Genomic DNA, 21,650 nt, shown 5'->3' on the forward strand with positions numbered 1-21,650 from the left:
TCAACTCGCGCATATGATTCTTTTTTTTTTATCATTTTTTTAATTTTAATTATTGATTTAAGTTTTTTCAAATTCTATCTATTTTTTGTTATGTTTTTTTTCCGGCATATAGAGGTTTCAACATTTTCCCAAAAAAATTAATATTTTAAGTAAAGTTAAATTATTCCAACAAACATTATCCGTTTAATGCAAATTGAAGGCGATATTTTCCATTAAAATCACGTGAAGACGGTGTCGTGCAATTTGAAAGCGATATTTTTATTAAAACCACGTGAAGACAGTGTGTAATTGCTGATTAATGACTTTAGTTAGTAAAACCCTTGTTTTTCCTCAAAAATATTATATTTAAATATAATGATGGTACATAAGTTTTATACGCAATAAATAAATTACATCATCAATGTTGAATAAAACCTAAAACTTTTAAATGTTGAAAATCTTCTCATTGAACTTAATAAGTCTAACTTCGTAATAAATAATGTAAAAGAATATTACATAGAACCAAAACAAACAAGTCATCAACTTGGAAAGGAAAATCAACAAGTCATCTAGAAATCTAAAATCAATATGCAGGAAGGTGAAAGAACTCAAAGGATGGTGCCTATAAATACAAGCTGCTCATAAAAGCATTTGGATCACACAAAACTCAAACCAGCTTTCACCATACTAAACAAAAATGTCTTCTCAAATTTCTTCGAATCTTGTTCCATCTCATGATGTTAACACGTCCAAGGAAAATCGTCATTTGGCCAAATTTAGACCTAACTTTTGGGGGGACATTTTCCTCTCTTCTACTTCTGAAATGGTATGTTCGGACTTATGATAATCACTTTTAATTTGTGTTTGTGTGGCATCATATACCTATATTTGATGTAAGTGCTAATATGTGTTTCATACAAATGTATTCAATTTTTAAAAACTATTTTGGTAATTGAAGAGACATACATCTGTTCTCATTTCAATGTGTCGGATACATGCATGTGAATAATTTAAAATTAATGTAAAGCTTTTGATTTGAATAGGAAATGGATGCTGGAACTCAACAAAAGTATGAAGAATTGAAGCAAGAGGTGAGGAGAATGTTAGTGGCAAATATGGATAAATCGTCCCAAAAGTTCCATATAATTGATGCAGCCCAACGCTTAGGTGTGGCTTACCATTTCGAGAAAGAGATAGAAGAGGCCTTGCAAATTATATACCATCATCATTGCAATCATACTGAGATTGATGGTGATGATCTTTACACTACTGCTGTTCGATTTCGCCTGCTAAGAGAGCATGGTTTCGATGTTCACTGTGGTATGGTTATTATATTTAATACTTATTTTATATTGAAAAATTTTAATATAATCAATTGGTTTAACCAGTGTATGGATTGAAATTGTTGAATCCAACTCACCATTTTGACTCAACTTGATATTTTAAATATTAGATTGTATGAATTAATTCGACCAAGCATTAGATTTAAAGTTATTATTCAATATTCAACTTGATATTTTAAATATTAGATTGTATGAACTAATTGAACCAAACATTAGATTTAAAGTTATTGTAATATTGAATGAACCAATTTTATTATCGAATACAAATTTGATTTGGAGATATAATTGAATTAAAAGGTGATTAGATTTTAAAGTTGAATCCTTCCATAAATAATTTTAAATTTGCAAATTGTAACTTAGAAAATAACGTCTCAAATTTGTTTGATGATTAAGCAGAGACATTTAACAAATTCAAAGATGAGAAAGGAAATTTCAAAGAATCTTTAATTGGTGATGTGAAAGGCATGCTAGAATTATATGAAGCTGCACACTTTCAACTACATGGGGAAAATATATTAGAAGAAGCCCTTTCCTTCACTAAATTTCATCTGAAGTTGGCAGAAACTACGGTAGACTATCCTCTCTCCGCACAAATTGCTAATGCTCTAAAGCGACCCCTTCGCAAGAGTGTGCCAAGGTTGATTGCTAGGAGCTACATTTCCATATATGAGGCATACGGTACCCAAGATGAAAATTTGATGAAATTTGCGAAGTTAGATTTCAAAATCTTACAACATTTACACAAGATGGAGATAAACAAGATAAACAGGTAATCGATAGTGCTAAGAGGTTTCCATAAATCAAGCCAAATAAAACCTGTATTCATAGCCTAGCTATTACACAGGTCTACTAATAATATATATGTATCATAATTTCTTCTTCTTTCTTGTTTTAGGTGGTGGAAAGGTTAGATGTTGCGACCAATTTTCCTTTTGTAAGAGATAGATTGGTGGAATGTTATTTCTGGATGATGGGTGCATACTTTGAACCCCATTATGCCGTTGCTAGAGCTTTTGTGACCAAAGTGACATGCCTCCTATCAATTTTGGATGATATTTATGATGCATATGGCACATATGAAGAACTTGAAATCTTTACAAAAGCAATCCAAAGGTCATTCAAAACATATTTCCACCTTTACTTCAAATAATTAGAAGTAAATGTTTTTTTATTGAATAATAGAGAAAATTGACCATTTGCATGAATGATATATTGTAGGTGGGATACCAACTGCATTGATCTACTTCCAGACTACATGAAATTGTGGTATAGTGAAACCTTAAATGTTTATAAAGATATGGAAGATTTGATGTCCAAAGAAGGAAAATCATATCGAGTCCAATTCGCCATAGAAGCAGTATATATGATCTTTACATTTTTTTCTTGAAAAAATTCTTATTTTGCAATATTAATCAGCTACATTAGTTGGTTTTGATAACTTTTATTTCTTTTTTTTTGTTAATAGATGAAACGACAATCTCAAGTTTACTTTGTTGAGGCCAAATGGTTGCATGAAAATTACATACCAACAATGGAGGAGTATATGCCGATTGCATTAGTTTCTTGTGGTTATTGGCTTATTACGATTTCATCTTTTGTTGGCATGGAAGAGAGCATAACAAAGAGACATTCAATTGGGCATTTAATGACCCTAAGATTATCAGAGCTTCAAGCATTATTTGTAGGCTGATGAGTGATATTGTTGGCCACAAGGTACAATAATTTATTTGTTTATTTTTATTATGTGAGTTTGATTTGGTTTGATATAACCATGGACAGCTCTACGTTAGCCCAAATTAGTTTATGTTTATTGTAGGTTGAGCAAGAGAGGACATGTTTCCTCGGCAGTGGAGTGTTACATGAAACAATATGGGGTGTCAATGGAAGAGGCATACGATGAGTTATACAAGCAAATAAACAATGCTTGGAAGGATATAAATGAAGAGTTCTTGAAACCAACAGCAGCACCAACATCGGCTCTTAATCGAATTCTAAACCTTGCAAGGGTCATTGATCTCCTTTACACGGGCGAAGATGCTTATACGGAAGTTGGGGAGTCAGCGAAAACTAGCATCACTGCTTTGCTGATAGATTCAATCCCAATTTGATCAAGAATTTAAGGTTGAAATGAACATGAACTCACTTTTGAAAAGTGACATTCAGAAGATTATTGTCTTATCCTCAAGTTGTCAGCTGATTTGTAAAACAAATAATTATTTGTCAGTGTTTTGTTTTATGGTGCTCTTCAATCTCTTGGCATGTGCTGGAGTTTTAGAGCTGTCTAGTGTCACTGGGATTGTGTTTGTGTTTGCGTCCGTTGTCGTTGTCTTTTAGTGTTGGTTATGTTGCTTTAAATTCAAGTAGCTCCAGTTGTTTAAGCGTGTATTACGTATTGTCTCTTTTGTATTAATAAAACTTAATGAAGGCTCATTATCAGATTTAATTCCCAAATCCAAAACCAGAAAAGTGAGCTCCTTGTTTTATTACGTGTCTCTTCTGTATTAATAAAAGTTGATGCTTTTTGTTTTTGATGGTAGTTTTATGGGAACTATGCTTTTTGTTTTTTGATGGTTTTTGTTGGATGAGAATGCTAGATTTGTTTCTATTGGAGGTAAAGGTGATGCTTAGTTAATCCACTGTGGTCTTAAGGTGTGTTTTCAGATGTATTTATGTTTCTAATATTAAAGGAAATAAAGTAAATTAGGTATTTGTGTTTGGTTAAATAAAAATTTTATTTATATCCCAAAGGTTACAAAGCTTGCATAAAGTTGATGAGATTAGAGCAAAACACTAGAAAATGCCAAAATTCAAGCTAACATAATCCCGAAACAAAACGAACCTAATACAACTCCAAACACACCAAGACCAAATGCCGAACACTTAACACGTACAAATAAAACTCCTTACTCCTAAACCAAGTAGTAATAACAAATCTCAAGGCTCATCATAAACATGAATCCCACCGCTTATACAACTTTTATAAGCCAATATTTGTTTCAAGGATGGTCTTGTGCTAGTCGATGTGTTTTTTATGGTTGTCCATGCTGCTACGATGGTTTTTGCTATCTTCGTTTGATTATCTCGGATTGCTTGATATCGACGTTCGTCTTATAATGATTTGTGGGACTAAATTTTAAAATAATATATAGACTTAGTATATTTAAACCATTTAAATTTTAGACCAGCCGGATGCCACTATTTAAGGATGGCTACATTTATGTTGAAAAAATGAATCATAGTTGTCTCTCCAACCTCTTGAATTTGTAGTTCGTTCCATCCAGAATAATCATCAAATTGCTTGATTTTCTAATGATAAAAATCAACCAGAAAATACTTTAAATCTGGAACAACAACAGATTTTAAACCTTTTCTTTTAAAATTTCAATAAAATTAGGTTAAAATATGTCATAAGTTTACATACTCTTCATAAATTTAAAATTTAGTCTCTGCACTTTTGTTTTCTAGGAATTTATTCCTTTACTTTTCAAATTTTAAAATTCAAGTCCAATTGTTAACACCTTTAACCTTTTTTTTTTGTTAAATTTGTTGGTGTGATATTTTGAAATAAAAAAAATACTCACTTGGTAGCCATGTAGCAAAAAAAATAACGTTGTAATTGTAGAACCCAAATTTTGCCCGGGGCCCATAAACCATTAACCAAGATAAAAATAATTAATAGTCCATGACCCAAAATCCAAACCTATCCAACCCAATTACAGCCCCCCAAAAAATTAAAACCCTAAAAGCCCAATCAGCCCACAACCTTAACTAATTTTCAGCAAACAAAAAAAGAAAAAAACTAGCAGCTCCTCCCTCTGTCCCCAAGATTCAGTCGCCCCATGCTACCTCTGCCCTTGGCCATCACGTGCACCACCCACACCTGACACACCTGCAACAGAGACAAAAACAATAGCAAGAGAAAGCATGCGAGGGATGGGGGAAAGAATAAATAAAAGAACGAAAACAAAAAAAAAATAGGAGATGAATGTTTTGTAGATCGGCTTTAAAAAGCCAAAATCTATCATTTGTAATGGGGGGGATTTTTAGAAGAGAATCGATTGTATTTTAGTGGGGATTTTTTTTTTGATATTTCGAAGGGAGAAGGGATTGTATTTTAGGGGGGATTTTTAGAGAGAAATCGATTGTATTTTGGGGGGATATATATATATACATATTTTTCGGAGATAATACAAAGTTCAAGAGTAAATCAAGAATCGGAACTAAGTTTTGAAAGGTGATTTTTCTTTTTTTTTGGAATTTTCTCTTGATTTGGATTTCGTTTGTTCTGTTTTCTTTTCAATTTTTTTTTAAAAACGGTTTTTTTTTAAAAAACAAGAGAGGGAGAGAGGGGACTTACCGACGAACTAGCGACCTCGGCTCGCCGATCTCCGATGAGGGTGGCGTAGGCCTAAGAGAAAATTTGGGAGCTTTCTTTCTGTTTTTCTTTAAGGAAAATAAGAGAGGTGATGGGTAATTTTTTTTATTATCTTTTTTAGTTTTCAAAAAGGGGTGTTCAATGTTATAAAAATAAAAAAATAAAAAAGTAGGCTTCATTTGTTTTTTTCCCCTCAAAAGTAGAGCCTGGGGAAGGGGAAAAGTTGACCGTGCATTCAAGGGATAGAAATGTGCACATTTCTTTTAAATGGGAAATTTTCGCGATTAGTCCCTATCCTGGGTGCCTACGTTCAGTCAAGTCCTTTTTTTTTGTTTTCTTTAAATGCTTTCAAATTACCCCGAAATTTGCGCCCAGACCCCTCCCTCCATACCCACGTGTGCATTTTGGTCCCCTTGTATCCTTTTATTCTGTTTTCACTCCAGAATTTTATTTTTTAATTCAATTAAGCCCTATTTTATTTATTTTAGACACTTTTATCACAAATTTTTTTTGGTATTATTATTAATCTATTATTACTTTTTTACTATCATTTTTTAAATTATTTTCCTATTATTTATTATACTATTTTTCTACACTATTATTTATTATACTTATTATATCATTTTCATTATTTCTTATTTCTTTTCATCTAATTTAATCAATTGGAGTTAAGTTTCACATTATTATTTTATTTATTTATTTATATATTTGTTATATGCTTCATATATATATATATTTATTTATTTAAAATAAAACTAACTATTTTATGTACAAATTGTCATTATATGTATCACATTACTTGTTATATTATTTTTGTTTTACTAATAATCATTTTTTTCTGTACTATTTCTTTTTATATACATATTTTATAATAATTTTAAATATAGTTTATTATACTTATTATATTTTATTTATCATGAAGACGAGATTCAATATTTGGCAATTCGCGGAATAGTGCCCTAACGTGTTGGGTTGCAATTTCTCGTTTGCTCAAAATAATCGAATATTCCTTTAGGTTTTCACTCATGTTTATTAAAAACCTTTCAATACAAAGGATGTTCGATGTTTGGCGATTTGAGGATCGTGCCCTATCGTGTTGGGTTGCGCTTTTTCATTTGTTCTAAACAATCGAAGATTCCTTCGAAATTTCATTCATGTTTTCTAAGAACCCTTTAAAATGAAAGAAGTGTTCGATGTTTGGCAGTTCGGGGAATAGTACCCTATCGTGCTGGGCTGTAATCTCAAGTTTGTCCAAAATAATCGAATATCTCTCCGGAATTTCACTTGTATTTTCCAAGGTGAGGCAATGGTCAATGTTTGGAAATTCGAGGAATCATGCCCTACTATGCTGGGTTTCGATTTTTCGTTGGACTAAATAGTTGAGCATCCTTTTATGATTTTATAATTATAAATTTTCGGATGTCGAAACAGGAAGATTTTTGGTAACCAACTCAGGTTATTCAAATGTTATTAAAAAAGAACCACATTTTAAAAACATTTCAATTTTAGACATAAGGACAATATTTAATCGATTTGGTACCAACTTTGGGCGTAGTGAAGGTGCTAACCCTTCCTCATACGTAACCGACTCCTGAGCCTATTTTCTCATATTTTCGTAGACCAAAATCATTGTTTCAATAAACCAAAATGTTTTATTAAAACAACCCAAATTTCTAGGTGATCCGATCACACCTAAACAAAAAAAGATTGGTGGCGACTCCATTTTCGCTTTCCAAAAAGTCGATCCATCATTTTTAAATTTTAAAAAAAAAATGGTTTCGACAGCTTGGCAACTCCACTGGGGACAATAAGAGAGTCAAGACACAAAATTGATTATTTTCTGTCCTTTTGTCGAAAATTTAAAATTTGGTTTTTAACAGATGATCCTTTTACTTCATTTGTTTTGGTTCAAGTCCTATAGAATACTTTTGCATTGCATTGCATTGCATTGCATGACCGTTGTGGTCACACCTTTTAAGTGGGAGTGAGAAACTATGCTTTCGTGAGGTTTTCACCTCCGCATGGGCTAGGGGATCGCTTCCGGAATACATCTGTACTTATGTCTTCGTGAGGTTTTCACCTCCGCATGGGCATAAGGAAATGTATTCCCCTGAACTGAACTCGGTCTGTATGAGCCTATAATGGGTGAGGATCGAGGAATCTGCTGGTTCAGGGACCCTTACTCTAGAACCAAACCACATATAGAGAGACCTAGGAGCCCACCCTAGGTAGAGCCACTCTGAACCCCTAGTGGTCACTCGAATTGCTTTATTTGTTATTTATTCTGCACTAACGTGTTTTGTTTTTTTGTTTCTAATTGCATTGTATTACATCATCCTAGGAAGGAGGTGTTGATTCAAATTTAATTGCTAAATAGAACAGTTTGTCATAAGAAAACAAATTTTTTGATAAAGTGGATTATAACACGGTTGTCCAAATATGGTCCAAGTGAATACATGAAAGAAGGCTGATAGTCTGTGAAGAAATACAAGACTTTGCTTCATTGCCTGAAGATAGAAACTGACAAAGATTATTCGAGAGCCGTCACGTCTTGACTTTCTTAAAAGAGCTAACAAGTATCATAGAAATAAGTGAGCAACGAGTCGCAGCCTGGATCAAGCAAAAAAGGAGTTAATATAGACATTTCTTGGAGAATTTGTCAGACTCGACTATAAGATCCAGATATGAAGGGGAAGAAAGGTGTCTTCACTTGGAATATGAGAGAAAGGCCGTATATGTAGTCCGTTTTATGTAAAAGAATTTGTTTTCTAGAAAAGTTGTTCTAATGAAATTAAATTCAGAATCAATGCCTTCCTTTATTTTTGGATTCATGCATTTGCATTACATTACATCAAAGAAAAGAATGTGTTGATTCAAAATTCGATTCCTAAATAGAATAGTTTGTCATAAGAAAACGAATTTCTTGATAAAGTGGATTATAGTGCGGTCGCCTGAATATAGTCCAAGTAAACACGATGAGAGAAAGCCAGAAGTCCATGAAGGAATGCATGACTTGATTTAATTACCAACAAAGATTATCCAAGAGCCGACACTTTTTGATGAGTATCATGGAGATAAGCGATCAAGAGATCGAGGCTCAGATTAAACAGCAAGGAACTAGCAAAGGCATCTTTTAGAGAATTTACAAGATTCGACCATGAAGAAAAGATCAGCATTTACTTGGACTATGAAGGGCAATACCACATATGTAATCTATTTTCATGTAAAGAAATATGTTTTCTAGAAAGTTATACTAATGGAATTGAATTCAAGATCAACATCTTCCTTTCTTTTGCATTCATTCCATGCATTTGCATCTCATAACATTTCATCACATCATTTGCATTCAATGTTATAGAAAGACCTTGATTAGTTAAAGTTTACTTTACAGAGAGGTAGAAAAGAGAGAGGTAGAAAAGAAAATCTGGAAATCACACATCCTTACGGCACTCGTACTAAAACTAAGAACATAGATCAAAGGTTTGAGCAATTACAAAAAGACATGCAAGATCAAATGCAAGAGCAGTTGGCCAAAATGCAGAATGAAATGAGGGAGCAGATGCAAGAGGCTCAGAGAAACATGATGGCTGAAATGGCTCAGCTGCTGAGAGCCATTAATAAAGGAAAAGCTCCCATGGCGATCACTGAAGAAGAGAATGAAGGTCCTCCTCCGGGTTTTACCCCGCCTCATGTGCCCCTACAAACTGAGGCACCTCCTAGAAGGCCATCTGTCATAGTGAGGCCTCAACATGGGCCAGTGGATGCTGGAATCCCCATAAATTTCCCATCTGGGTTGGGAAATAATTTGGGTGATAGCTCGGTCAACCCTATTACTCCTGATCTAGATTTAATGGAGAAGGAAAGAATGGCCACTGAATCCTCGAAACAATTGGAAGATCATTGCAGGTGGTTAGAGGAGAAGTTTAGGGTTTTAGAAGGCGCTGGCAATCATCAGGGGATCGATGCCAAAGACTTAAGTTTGGTTCCAGATTTGGTGCTTCCTCATAAATTTAAGATGCCAGAGTTTGAAAAGTACAACGGGACTACTTACCCAGAGGCGCACATAACAATGTTTTGTAGAAGGATGACTGGCTATATGAACAACGATCAACTATTGATCCATTGTTTTTAGGACAGCCTAATGGGAGCAGCGGCTAGGTGGTACAATCAGTTGAGCTGTGCAAGGATCGGTTCATGGAGAGATCTTGCACAGGCTTTCATGCAACAGTATAACCATGTAACTGATATGACGCCAGATAGGATCACACTACAAAACATGGAAAAGAAGCCGAGTGAGAACTTCAGGCAGTATGCACAATGGTGGAGGGAAATAGCGGTGCAAGTCCAGCCACCTCTTTTGGAGAAGGAAACGACCATGCTCTTCATTAATACTTTGAAGGCCCTATTCATCACCCATATGATTGGGAATACTACCAAAAGTTTTTCTGATATGGTAATGGCAGGCGAGATGATTGAGAATGCCATAAGAGGTGGCAAGATAGTTGGAGAAACTACCAAGAGGTCAGTTCCAAAGAAAAGGGAGAATGAAATGAACAGTATGAGCTCATACAATAGAGATCACTCAAGGTCAATAACTGTCAATCAACCAAAGGTAACTACGAGGGGGCAACAAAGTTCGACAAAGCAGGAATCAAGTGTAAGGCAAAATTTTGAAAAGCTCCAATTTACACCAATCCCAATGTCATATAAGGAGTTATATCAAAGTTTATTTGATTCACACGTGGTGTCCCCATATTATATAAAGCCGTTGCAACCCCTGTACCCCAAATGGTATGATTCAAACGCTCAATGTGATTATCATGCGGGAGTATCGGGGCATTCAATAGAAAACTGTACTGCCTTCAATAAGACGGTTGAAAGACTCCTCGAGATGGGGATTGTGAAGTTTGATGATACCCCTGGTACAAAGAGTCCGTTACCAAATCACGATGATAAGAGCAAATGATTAAAGGACTCTATCAAAGATGGAAAAATAAGAAAAGGATTAGTAGCATTGGATCCTAAGTAGAGAAACTTGTGAGGCATTCGTCCTTACAAACCTGGAAATGTTTTGAACGATTAGTCTGTAGAGGAACCTCTTGTAGTTTTTAGAGCTAATCTAGAGTAATATTCAAAACACGCTTGTTGCTTTAAGCCTAGAAGCAATTAAACCCCTTTTGTGAAATAGGCTTGTATCCTAAGTCTTTATTTCAATAAAATGCATCTTTTTGAGCAAATATTCTTTGATTCCATCTCATACGGTACAAATAATTGTTCTTCTTTGGAATTTATTTCAAATATTCATTTATTCTTCATTCATGATCATACCATACAAATAATCATCCTTAGAATCATTTATTCTTTGGAATCTGCCTTCAGCGGTCCCCAGATATCAATGATGTGAGTAACGCTGTCATTGACTCCGAGTCTCCTTTTGAGCGAAATATGGGCCTAAAGGGATCTCAACACTCTGAAGATGATAGAGATGTAGACTACTCTCTAATTTGTTAAGGATGGTAGAGTAAGATGAAAATAGATCCTCTCTTACAAAAAGACAATAGACAGTAGGCCTAGGACAAGAGAAAGAGGCAAACATCGGAGTCTGCATTACCACAAAGGCAAAGCGAGACGTCATTGAGTCACTTCCTAGAATTTAAAGATTTTTTTCACGATCATATTAAGATACGCCTGGCTACTAAGATAGGAGGATGTTGCAGGGTTTTGAATGACATATGCTAATGGTTTTACGATGGTCAGGCTAATCATGAGATTTGGGTTCTGCTGGCCCACCATAGAAAGGGATTGCATCAGTATGCTGTAAATGCCAAATTTATAGAGAGAAAATTCATGTGCCCCTTCATTCTTTCGACTTTCTCTATGTGGGGCATGGAGGTTATGGGCCGATCTCTTTGAAAGCTTCTAACCAATACCGATTCGCCTTTGGGGTCATTGTTTACCCCGCGAAAAGGATAAAAATTGTTTTATATGCCAATGTCACTAGGTCGACAGTCATCAAATTTCAAAAAAAGGGGTGCCAATAAAGAGTGCCAGAAAATCATGTCTAACACAGCTGTACAATGTCAAAAGGTCGCAGTCTGTTTAAAGATTAGGTGTTATATGGCAAAGGCAAAGGCAAAGGCAAAGGAAAAAAAAAAAACATAAAAACACAAAAACACAAAAGTAAAAAAAAAACAAAAAAATTCTAAAAAAAAAGAAGCGAAAAAAAAGAGAAGCCAGGGTGAAACCCCGCAAATGGAGCCTTGAGACTAAAAGGAATTCGAGTTGAAAACCCGAAAAGGGCAGCTCAAATTTGGATCAAAGTGGGGCATACATTAGTCTTGCTATGCCTGAATTAACAATGAAGAAGTATGCTACGTCTTGGGGCATCGACAAAGTACTCCGGATCCCCTAAACACATATTGAACTCAAAAAGGTCCTCAAGAAGTTGGTACTGAGAAGCTCAGGCTGCGATATCTGGGGCATCTAGCTTCCATTTTGCCCATTTTGAATTTGTTATCTTTGATTCTTCTCAAGATATGTCCAAATAAATGTTCTTCTTATTGCATTGCTATCTTTGATTAAATCATTCGTTTTGAGTTGATTTCATTCTTATTACATTTGCAATCTTTGATTAATTTATCCATTTCGAGCTATACTCATAATTAATTTCCTTCTTGTTAATTGTTTTGATCTTTTTCAAGCATTTTGCATTGAAATAATGATTAATGGACTAATAACACTTTCATAAAAGAAGTTTTACATATTACTCTGGAAGTTTCTAAATAATACAAGAACCTGAAATAGGACTATGGTTTAGAACTCACCAAGCCTAAGGGTTGGAAATATTATCTCTTTGGACTCTTTATTGGTTGAACCAAAAGACAAGACATTTCGTCAGTGATATAACCTCGACAAATGACGAGTAATGTTAACCTAAGTGTAAAAGAGGGTTATTCTCGAGAAAAGAAATGATACTTTGCATTCATATACATCTGGTCATTACACCTAGGGAATAGTGTAACAGATCAAACTGATTGAAGATGATACAAATCCTATGCCTTTGAGTTGCAGCGGAATGGATGGAAGAAACCAAATGTTATTCCTCTGAAATTGCAGTAGGAGGCACAAACTTTATGTCCCAAAAGGTACAGTGGAAGAGACTCTAAAATTACAGTGGGCCAAGCTTGCTGAGCAAAATGTGATTGTTTCTTTGACTTTTCTGTCAAGAATACCAGTCAAACAAGATGCCAGCGTAATACGTCAGCGATAATGTCCTAATGAACAACGCACGATGATACCTTAAGCCTTTTTAAAAAAAAGGGCTCATGACATTTCTACATTCATATAACAACACATCTACTTAGGAGCATTTGATTCATTTTGATCATCGCATCCTAATCATTTGACATAAGCATAGATACATGAAACTGATTTTACAGATCATATTCCTCAGAGGACAGTGCAGTGGAATCAGTGAATTCACAAGCCTTAAACCCCTAAGCAGTAGTGTAACAGGCTGAAAATTACAGATCTTGTCTCCCTAAGCAATAGTGGAACAGATCGAAGACGATAAGCCTTAACCCCCTAAGCAGTAGGGTAATAGGCTGAATTACAAATTTTCTCCCTGAAATGGCATTGGAGCGGCTAAAAGCCACAGCAGATCTCCTTGAAGTTTCAGTGGGTCCCTTTTCCCTGAAATGGCATTGGAGCGGCTAAAGTTACAGCAGATCTCCTTGAAGTTTCAGCGAACCTCTTCTTCCTGAAATGGCGTTGGAGCGGCTAAAAGCCACAGCAGATCTCCTTGAAGTTTCAGCGAACCTCTTCTTCCTGAAATGGCATTGGAGCGGCTAAAAGCCACAGCAGATCTCCTTGAAGTTTCAGTAGATCTCTTCTCCCTGAAATGACATTGGAACGACTAAAAGTTACAGCAGATTTCCTTAAAGTTTCAGCGAAAGAAGATCAAAACAAGTCTTATCTCCCTGAAGTTGCAGAGGAGCGATGAAGATAGCAGATCGACATTCTGTGCTTACAAGATGAAGCGGATCGAAGATTTCAAAGATGGCATCCACATGCTTATAGGAACAAGTTGAAAATAGCGATTTGGCATCCACGTGCTTATAGGGAACGGATCGAAGATAGCGAGATCCGACATTCTTGTGCTTACGGTGAAACAGTTGAAGATTTCAGCATGGCATCCACTGCTTATAGGGAACAAGTTGAAAGCAGCAGATTTGGCATCCACATGCTTATAGGAACGGATCGAAGATAGCGGATCGACATTCTGTGCTTACAAGAAGCGGATCAAAGATTTCAGCATGGCATCCACAGCTTATAGGAACAAGTTGAAAACATCAGATTTGGCATCCCTGTCCTTATAGGGAATGGATCGAAAACAGCAGATCTGACATTCTTGTGCTTACAGTGAAGTAGATCGAAGATTTCAGCATGGCATCCCTGTGCTTATAGGGAACAGATCGAAGATAACGGATTTGGCGTCTCTGTATTGACAGAGAGCAGATCAAAGATAGCAAATATCGCCTTCGTAAGTTGCAGTGAAGCAGATTGAAGCTGTCAAGAGGCCTTTAAAGAAGATCAAGGATCAAGAACTCAAGACTCGGTGAGCCCGGGCAAAATTGGTCCTTTTATAGTCTTTGCTCTATTTCTGTTAACACAGTAATGAGCAAAGAGGGGCAGCTGTAGAACCCAAATTTTTCCCAGGGCCCATAAACCATAAACCAAGATAAAAATAATTAATAGTCCATGACCCAAAACCCAAACCTATCCAACCCAATTACAGCCCAAAAAAAAATTAAAACCCTAAAAGCCCAATCAGCCCACAACCTTAACTAATTTTCAGCAAAAAAAAAAAGAAAAAAACTAGCCGCTCCTCCCTCTGTCCCCAAGATTCATTCGCCCCATGCTACCTCGCCTTGGCCATCACGTGCACCACCCACACCGACACACACCAACAGAGACAAAAACAATAGCAAGAGAAAGCATGCGAGGGATGGGGGAAAGAATAAATAAAAGAACGAAAAAAAAATAGGAGATGAATGTTTCGTAGATCGACTTTAAAAAGCCAAAATCTATCATTTGTAATGGGGGGATTTTTAGAATAGAATCGATTGTATTTTAGTGGGGATTTTTTTTTGATATTTCGAGGGGAGAAGGGATTGTATTTTAGGGGGGATTTTTAGAGAGGAATCGATTGTATTTTGGGGGGATATATATATATATATATACACATATTTTTCGGAGATAATACAAAGTTCAAGAGTAAATCAAGAATCGGAACTAAGTTTTGAAAGGTGATTTTTCTTTTTTTTTTTGGAATTTTCTCTTGATTTGGATTTCGTTTGTTCTATTTCCTTTTCAATTTTTTTTAAAAACGGTTTTTTTTTTAAAAAAAAAACAAGAGAGGGAGAGAGGGGACTTACCGACGAACTAGCGACCTCAGCTCGCCGATCTCCGATGAGGGTGGCGTAGGCCTAAGAGAAAATTTGGGTGCTTTCTCTCTGTTTTTCTTTAAGGAAAATAAGAGAGGTGATGCGTAATTTTTTTTTTTTTTTAGTTTTCAAAAAGGGGTGTTCAATGTTATAAAAATAAAAAAATAAAAAAGTAGGCTTTATTTGTTTTTTTCCCCTCAAAAGTAGAGCCTGGAGAAGGGGAAAAGCTGACCGTGCATTCAAGGGATGGAAATGTGCACATTTCTTTTAAATGGGAAATTTTCGCGATTAGTTCCCATCTTGGGTGCCTACGTTCAATCAAGTCCTTTTTTTTGTTTTCTTTAAATGCTTTCAAATTACCCCAGAAATTTGCTTGCACCCTCCCTCCATACCCACGTGTGCATTTTGGTCCCTTGTATCCTTTTATTCTGTTTCACTCCAATTTTATTTTTAATTCAATTAAGCCCTATTTTGTTTATTTTAGACACTTTTATCACAAATTTTTTTGGTATTATTATTAATCTATTATTACTTTTTACTATCATTTTTAAATTATTTTCCTATTATTTATTATACTATTTTTCTACACTATTATTTATTATACTTATTATATCATTTTCATTATTTCTTATTTCTTTTCATCTAATTTAATCAATTGGAGTTAAGTTTCACATTATTATATTATTTATTTATTTATATATTTGTTATATGCTTCATATATATATATATTTAAAATAAAACTAATTATTTTATGTACAAATTGTCATTATATGTATCACATTACTTGTTATATTATTTTTGTTTTACTAATAATCATTTTTTTCGTACTATTTCTTTTTATATACATATTTTATAATAATTTTAAATATAGTTTATTATACTTATTATATTTTATTTATCATGAAGACGAGATTCAATATTTGGCAATTCGCGGAATAGTGCCCTAACGTGTTGGGTTGCAATTTCTCGTTTGCTCAAAATAATCGAATATTCCTTTAGGTTTTCACTCATGTTTATTAAAAACCTTTCAATACAAAGGATGTTCGATGTTTGGCGATTTGAGGATCGTGCCCTATCGTGTTGGGTTGCGCTTTTTCATTTGTTCTAAACAATCGAAGATTCCTTCAAAATTTCATTCACGTTTTCTAAGAACCCTTTAAAACGAAAGAAGTGTTCGATGTTTGGCAGTTCGAGGAATAGTGCCCTATCGTGCTGGGCTGCAATCTCCCGTTTGTCCAAAATAATCGAATATCTCTCCGGAATTTCACTTGTATTTTTCAAGGTGAGGCAATGGTTAATGTTTGGAAATTCGAGGAATCGTGCCCTACTGTGCTGGGTTTCGATTTTTCGTTGGACTAAATAGTTGAGCATCCTTTTATGATTTTATAATTATAATTTTTCGGATGTCGAAACAGGAAGATTTTTGGTAACCAACTCAGGTTATTCAAATGTTATTAAAAAAGAACCACATTTTAAAAACATTTCAATTTTAGACATAAGTACAATATTTAATCGATTTGGTACCAACTTTGGGCGTAGTGAGGGTGCTAACTCTTCCTCATACGTAACCGACTCCCGAGCCTATTTTCTCATATTTTCGTAGTCCAAAATCATTGTTTTAATAAACCAAAATGTTTTATTAAAACAACTCAAATTTCTAGGTGATCCGATCACACCTAAACAAAAAAAGATTGGTGGCGACTCCATTTTCGCTTTCCAAAAAGTCGATCCATCATTTTTAAAATTTTTTAAAAAAAATGGTTTCGACAGTAATAAACTTAAATTTAACAAAATAACTTTAACAATTTTGAAATATAAAATTAGAGGTACAAAGTTTTCAAATAAAAAAGATAGGGACTAAATTAAAATTCATGAAAAGTACAAATTTATGACATATTCTAACCAAAAATAATATATGTGATTAAATTTCAACTTTTATCCTTTACTTAATTTTTAGTTTTAATATAATATAAAGACAACGCAACTGTCTAACCACAATATGGAGTTTTTAAATTTATCTATAGTGGACAACAGTTCAATTGTACTTAATCAAATAAATATTTTATCTAATATTTTTATATTTAATATTAATTTTTTAATATAATCAGTTGGTTCGACCCGTCCAATCGATTGATCTATTTCAATAGATAACTAAAGTAAGAATAAGAATATTTTTATCATTTCACACATAGCAATGAATGCATTTACCAACACCTTATGGTATTCTGATAATGGTTACTCAGGGAATATGATTTGAGATATGTCAAATTTGAAGCATTTTGTGAGGTGCGTAGACCAATCCCACCAAATGATCTATTTCAGTAGATAATTAAAGAAGGAATGAGAATATTTTTTTTCATTTCACGCATTGCATTGAATGCATCTACCAACACCTTATGGTATTTTGGTAATGGTTACTCAGGGAATATGATTGGAGGGCAGAGTGGCCTTCGAAGATGGGAAGAAAGGTGGATGATTTTAATCATCTGTCATGAAATTATGTAATGACACATTGATGAGCTACATAATCTATTAAACATAATTGCACATAAAAGTAACACAAAGATATTGAGGTGCCAAGATTTATATAACTCCTTAAATACAATACGACATGTAAAAATAACACAACCATATATCAAGAGTTATTGAGGTTTCAGTCCCTAAATAACACCTTAAACAAAATATGATAACATAAAAGTAACATAAACATATACCATAGAGTACTGAGATGCTAGGATCTATATATCAACTTAAATAGAATATGACACATACCAATAACACAAAGATATACACTTCAAAGAAATATCAAGATCTATAAAACACCTTAAACACAACATGACAGACACATAAGTCACTTAAAAGAAACCCAAACATAAAAAGGATCGTGAGATAAGAAAAATTCTTAATTCCTCAAGCTTAGAGTGAGACTGGATCAATGAGCAAAGAAGTGATCCCATCTTTAGAAAATTTTCCAACATGTGTTAGAGTTGTGACCCAAATTCTTATTAAATTAAAATAAAAGTGGTAAGATAGGGGATCGACAAGGGCGAATAAGGTGTTTACTTTCTTTGTTTTTTGAATAAGGTGTTTTTATTAGATGTTGATTAGAATAAAATTTTCTAAACCTATAAATAGATGCAATCTATACTCATTGTAATTATTCGAATTCAATATAGTGAATTTTCTTCTCCTCTACCCGTGGTTTTTTTTCCAAAAAGGTTTCCACATGAAATCTCTGTGTTCTATTTTTCTCTCTTTTCTTGCCATTATCAATATTCTATTTTGACAATGTGTGTACTGATCTTCTCCATCCTTGTAAAGAAAATCAATGGCCCTTGTAAGATTGAGACTTCGCATAAGAACCGAACTTGGAACAACCTTGGATGTCTCACTAAACATCAACTCATGATTTATATCTTTCCAAGCATTCTCCACTTGCTTCTTTAATTCAATGCATGTTTCTTGTTGTGAAACTCCATATTCTCCCATGTAGAATTCAACAGCGGATGCACAATGCCTTCTCTCTTGCTCAAACTATTTGGCTGAGAAAAAAACAAGTTGGACTAATTAATAATCATATACAAAGTAAGATGGTCAAATTATGTTGTATAGAAGCGAAATGTAACGCCCCAATTTTCGGGAATCCTGTGAATGTTGGCATAGGTTTAATTATGTTAGTGGGCCTCTAGAAAGCCCAAGCTTAAGATAGAACCCGACAATTTTAGTTAATTTTTGTTCCATAAGAAAAAGGGGGTGAAATTATGAAATAGAACCTATGTGAAAATGTTTGAAAATGCTATAGGCTAAATTGAAGTGGCCAAATAAATAGGAGTGCAAAATAGGAGGATTTGCATGACAAACCTCCCATTTTACATGAAGTGGCCAGCCATCATGTTGTTGTAGACAAAATGTACACTTGATATCCATAATTTATGGTACAAATTGATACAAATTGATAATAGGTTAGGTAAATGTTTCATGATAATAGGTTAGATAAATGTTCCATGATAATAGGTTAGGTAAATGTTCCATGATAATGGGTTAGGTAAATGTTTCATGATAATGGGTTAGGTAAATGTTTCATGATAAGAATTTCATGTCTTTTGTATTAAAGAATTAAATGGATGAAATATGAAGTTTTATTAAAAGAAAAAGGGGTGAAAAGAACAAAGTTTTGTCCATCTTTGTTCATCATAGCTGAAAGTTAGAGAAGAGAAAGGAGAGGAGAAAGCTCTTGAGTATTCGGTCATTAGGAGGAGGAAAATTGAAGGTAAGTTCTTGGTACCTTGCTTCTATTTTGAGGTTCATGAGTTCTTCTTGATTCTACCTTAACTCTTGAAGTATATTTTGATTTTTAGTTGTGTTGTGAGCATTTAGTCATGAATTAAAATGAAGGAAATGGTTGTTGTTTCATGTTCTTTTGATGAAAAATGGAAGATAGGTGAAGTTGAGCCAAACAAATGAGCATGCATGTGCCTTAGATGTTAAAGGGAAAAATCAGCTAACATGTTGTGCTTTAAAATGATGAAATGGAGATTATACTTAAGTAAAATCATAGATATGTGATGATTGATTGGTGATATACATGTTTAAATAACAAGCATGCAAGTTAGGTGTGAAAGAGTGATTTGGTAATAAATCTGCTTGGGACAGCAGCAGTAACGTGACTTTGGAAAATCACCATAAATTGTGGGAGATGATTTAGAAGCTGAATAAATTATGTAATTAAAGCTTGTTGAGTCTAGTTTCAAATGAAATAAACGAGAACATATTTTGAATTCTGTACAATGAGAAATTTGATTCGTAATGAAGAGTGGTCAGATTAGTCAAACAGTGAAACATGCGAAAATTTGAGAAAAATATGGTATTGATTGGCCAAACCAAAAATTCTGAAAATTTTATGGATAGAAGATATATGAGTCTATTTTCAAGGAAAATTAACGGAACTTGATTTGGAGTTTCGTAGCTCCAGTTATAAATGATTTAGTGACTGTTGCTCGGGAAGACAGCTTGCAGTGAAATTATGATTATGTGGTAAACATTGACAAAAATTTGTTAATGAGTTGCTTATTGATTTCTTATAAGCTTACTATGATCTGTAGGTGTGGTTGGCCGAATATTGTAAGGGGTTAATACGTAGTTCATATTTGAATAGTTAGATTAACGTGTTAGTAATCCAATTGTAGGTGGTTTGTGTGTGGATCTCGTCAGCATATCGTCGCAAACAGGTGTGTAACTAACACCCTCTTTCTTAGTCTGGATCGGCAAAAGTCGAAAAGCTGAATGCCGAAAACCGGCATTTTTTTTTAGATTTGCGAGTGTGCGAATGCTCGTGAAGTAAATCGATTAATGTTTTTGGTAAGCTGCAAAATTTGGACTGCAAAGTGCATGATTTCCGTGCCCTCAATATTTTTGGGCTTAATGGGCCAAAATTGGAATGATGGGCCAACGGACCCAATTCGGTAAGAACCCTCAGTACGTGATTCTGTTAGTACGTGAAAAGTAGGAATATACATGAAAAACCCTAAAATAGATAAATTACTGAAATACCTTTAAAAGTGGAAAATTTACAGTTTTACCCCTAGTAGATGAATTACCGAAATACCCCTAGGGTTAAATTGACCTAAATGCATGTTTGACTGTTGTTATTTACTGCATGCCATGTTATTATCGATGCATGAGACGGGATATTGACGGAGGAAGTCTTGAAAGTGGCTTGTCCACGTCTTGGAGGCTTTGCCTCAATTCTTGATAACTGAGCAAACAAGTCAGCAAGCTGTGGAGTGTTAAATGGGTGGGTTGAGCTATTCCCCACATGGAGTGTATGGCTGGTATGGGTGGAGTGTAGTGGTTGGTGGGTTGAGTAGTCTCCCCAAATGGGCTTGCATATGTTTACTGATGTTGCATGTATTTTGAAATGGGCCTATGGGCCATACTGTTATCTGAATAAGGGGCTAAGGCCCAGTTTATTGTAATCTGAAAAGGGCTCTGGCCCAGTACCACTGTTACCTGAATGGGCTTAGGCCCAATGGGCTTGAGCTGACTTGGGCTTTGAATGGGTTTTCCTTACACACTGAGTTTCCCCAAACTCACCCCTTTTATTTTCATCCACGCAGGAAATCCCCAACCATAGTGGGCTTGGAGCTGTGAGGGAATTCGGAGTGACCACCCGTTCTGAAAGTTTGATTTTCTTCTGGTGAACTGGACATCCTTTTAATTACGTTTGAGGTTTTGGGCTTTTAAATGTAATAAGGCCGCTTATTTATTTTTGATGGTTTTTAATATGTATTACTAAGATAGGTAATACTTATTTTAACTGTTGAAATTGGATAGCTTTAGGGCGCGTTTTCAAAAACAACAGTTGATTTCAAAATAACACGACAACAAGCAAAGCTTCCGTAATGAAAGTATTTTCCAAAATTAATCACTTTTCCTAAAAATGACTTAATCGAATCGGTTTCCTAGAAATATCCATGACGTTAAGGTGTGGCAATGGCGGTATGCATG

General features: G+C 34.6%; 2 long non-coding RNA genes and 1 pseudogene across 3 annotated transcripts; 2 read left to right on the top strand and 1 right to left on the bottom strand.

The window, feature by feature from the left end:
- The first annotated feature begins 508 nt into the window (after nt 1–508).
- LOC108471282 ((+)-delta-cadinene synthase isozyme A-like) lies at nt 509–3,780 on the top strand (annotated as a pseudogene).
- A 1,158-nt stretch (nt 3,781–4,938) lies between these two features.
- Nucleotides 4,939–5,837, bottom strand: LOC108473237 (uncharacterized). Its single transcript, XR_001869699.2, has 2 exons — nt 5,680–5,837; nt 4,939–5,211 (listed from the first exon to the last, which is right to left on the bottom strand). It is a non-coding gene; the product is annotated as an uncharacterized LOC108473237 (long non-coding RNA).
- A 13,350-nt stretch (nt 5,838–19,187) lies between these two features.
- On the top strand, nt 19,188–21,501 carry LOC128284396 (uncharacterized). 2 transcript variants are annotated; one of them, XR_008274827.1, is made up of 3 exons: nt 19,213–19,413; nt 20,330–20,371; nt 21,260–21,501. It is a non-coding gene; the product is annotated as an uncharacterized LOC128284396 (long non-coding RNA). The 2 variants fall into 2 exon arrangements; XR_008274826.1 differs by lacking the exon at nt 20,330–20,371 and having other exon boundaries at nt 19,188–19,413.
- Nucleotides 21,502–21,650: the final 149 nt, after the last annotated feature.

Source organism: Gossypium arboreum, chromosome 11, assembly GCF_025698485.1.
Source record: "Gossypium arboreum isolate Shixiya-1 chromosome 11, ASM2569848v2, whole genome shotgun sequence".
Classification (NCBI taxonomy): Eukaryota; Viridiplantae; Streptophyta; class Magnoliopsida; order Malvales; family Malvaceae; genus Gossypium; species Gossypium arboreum.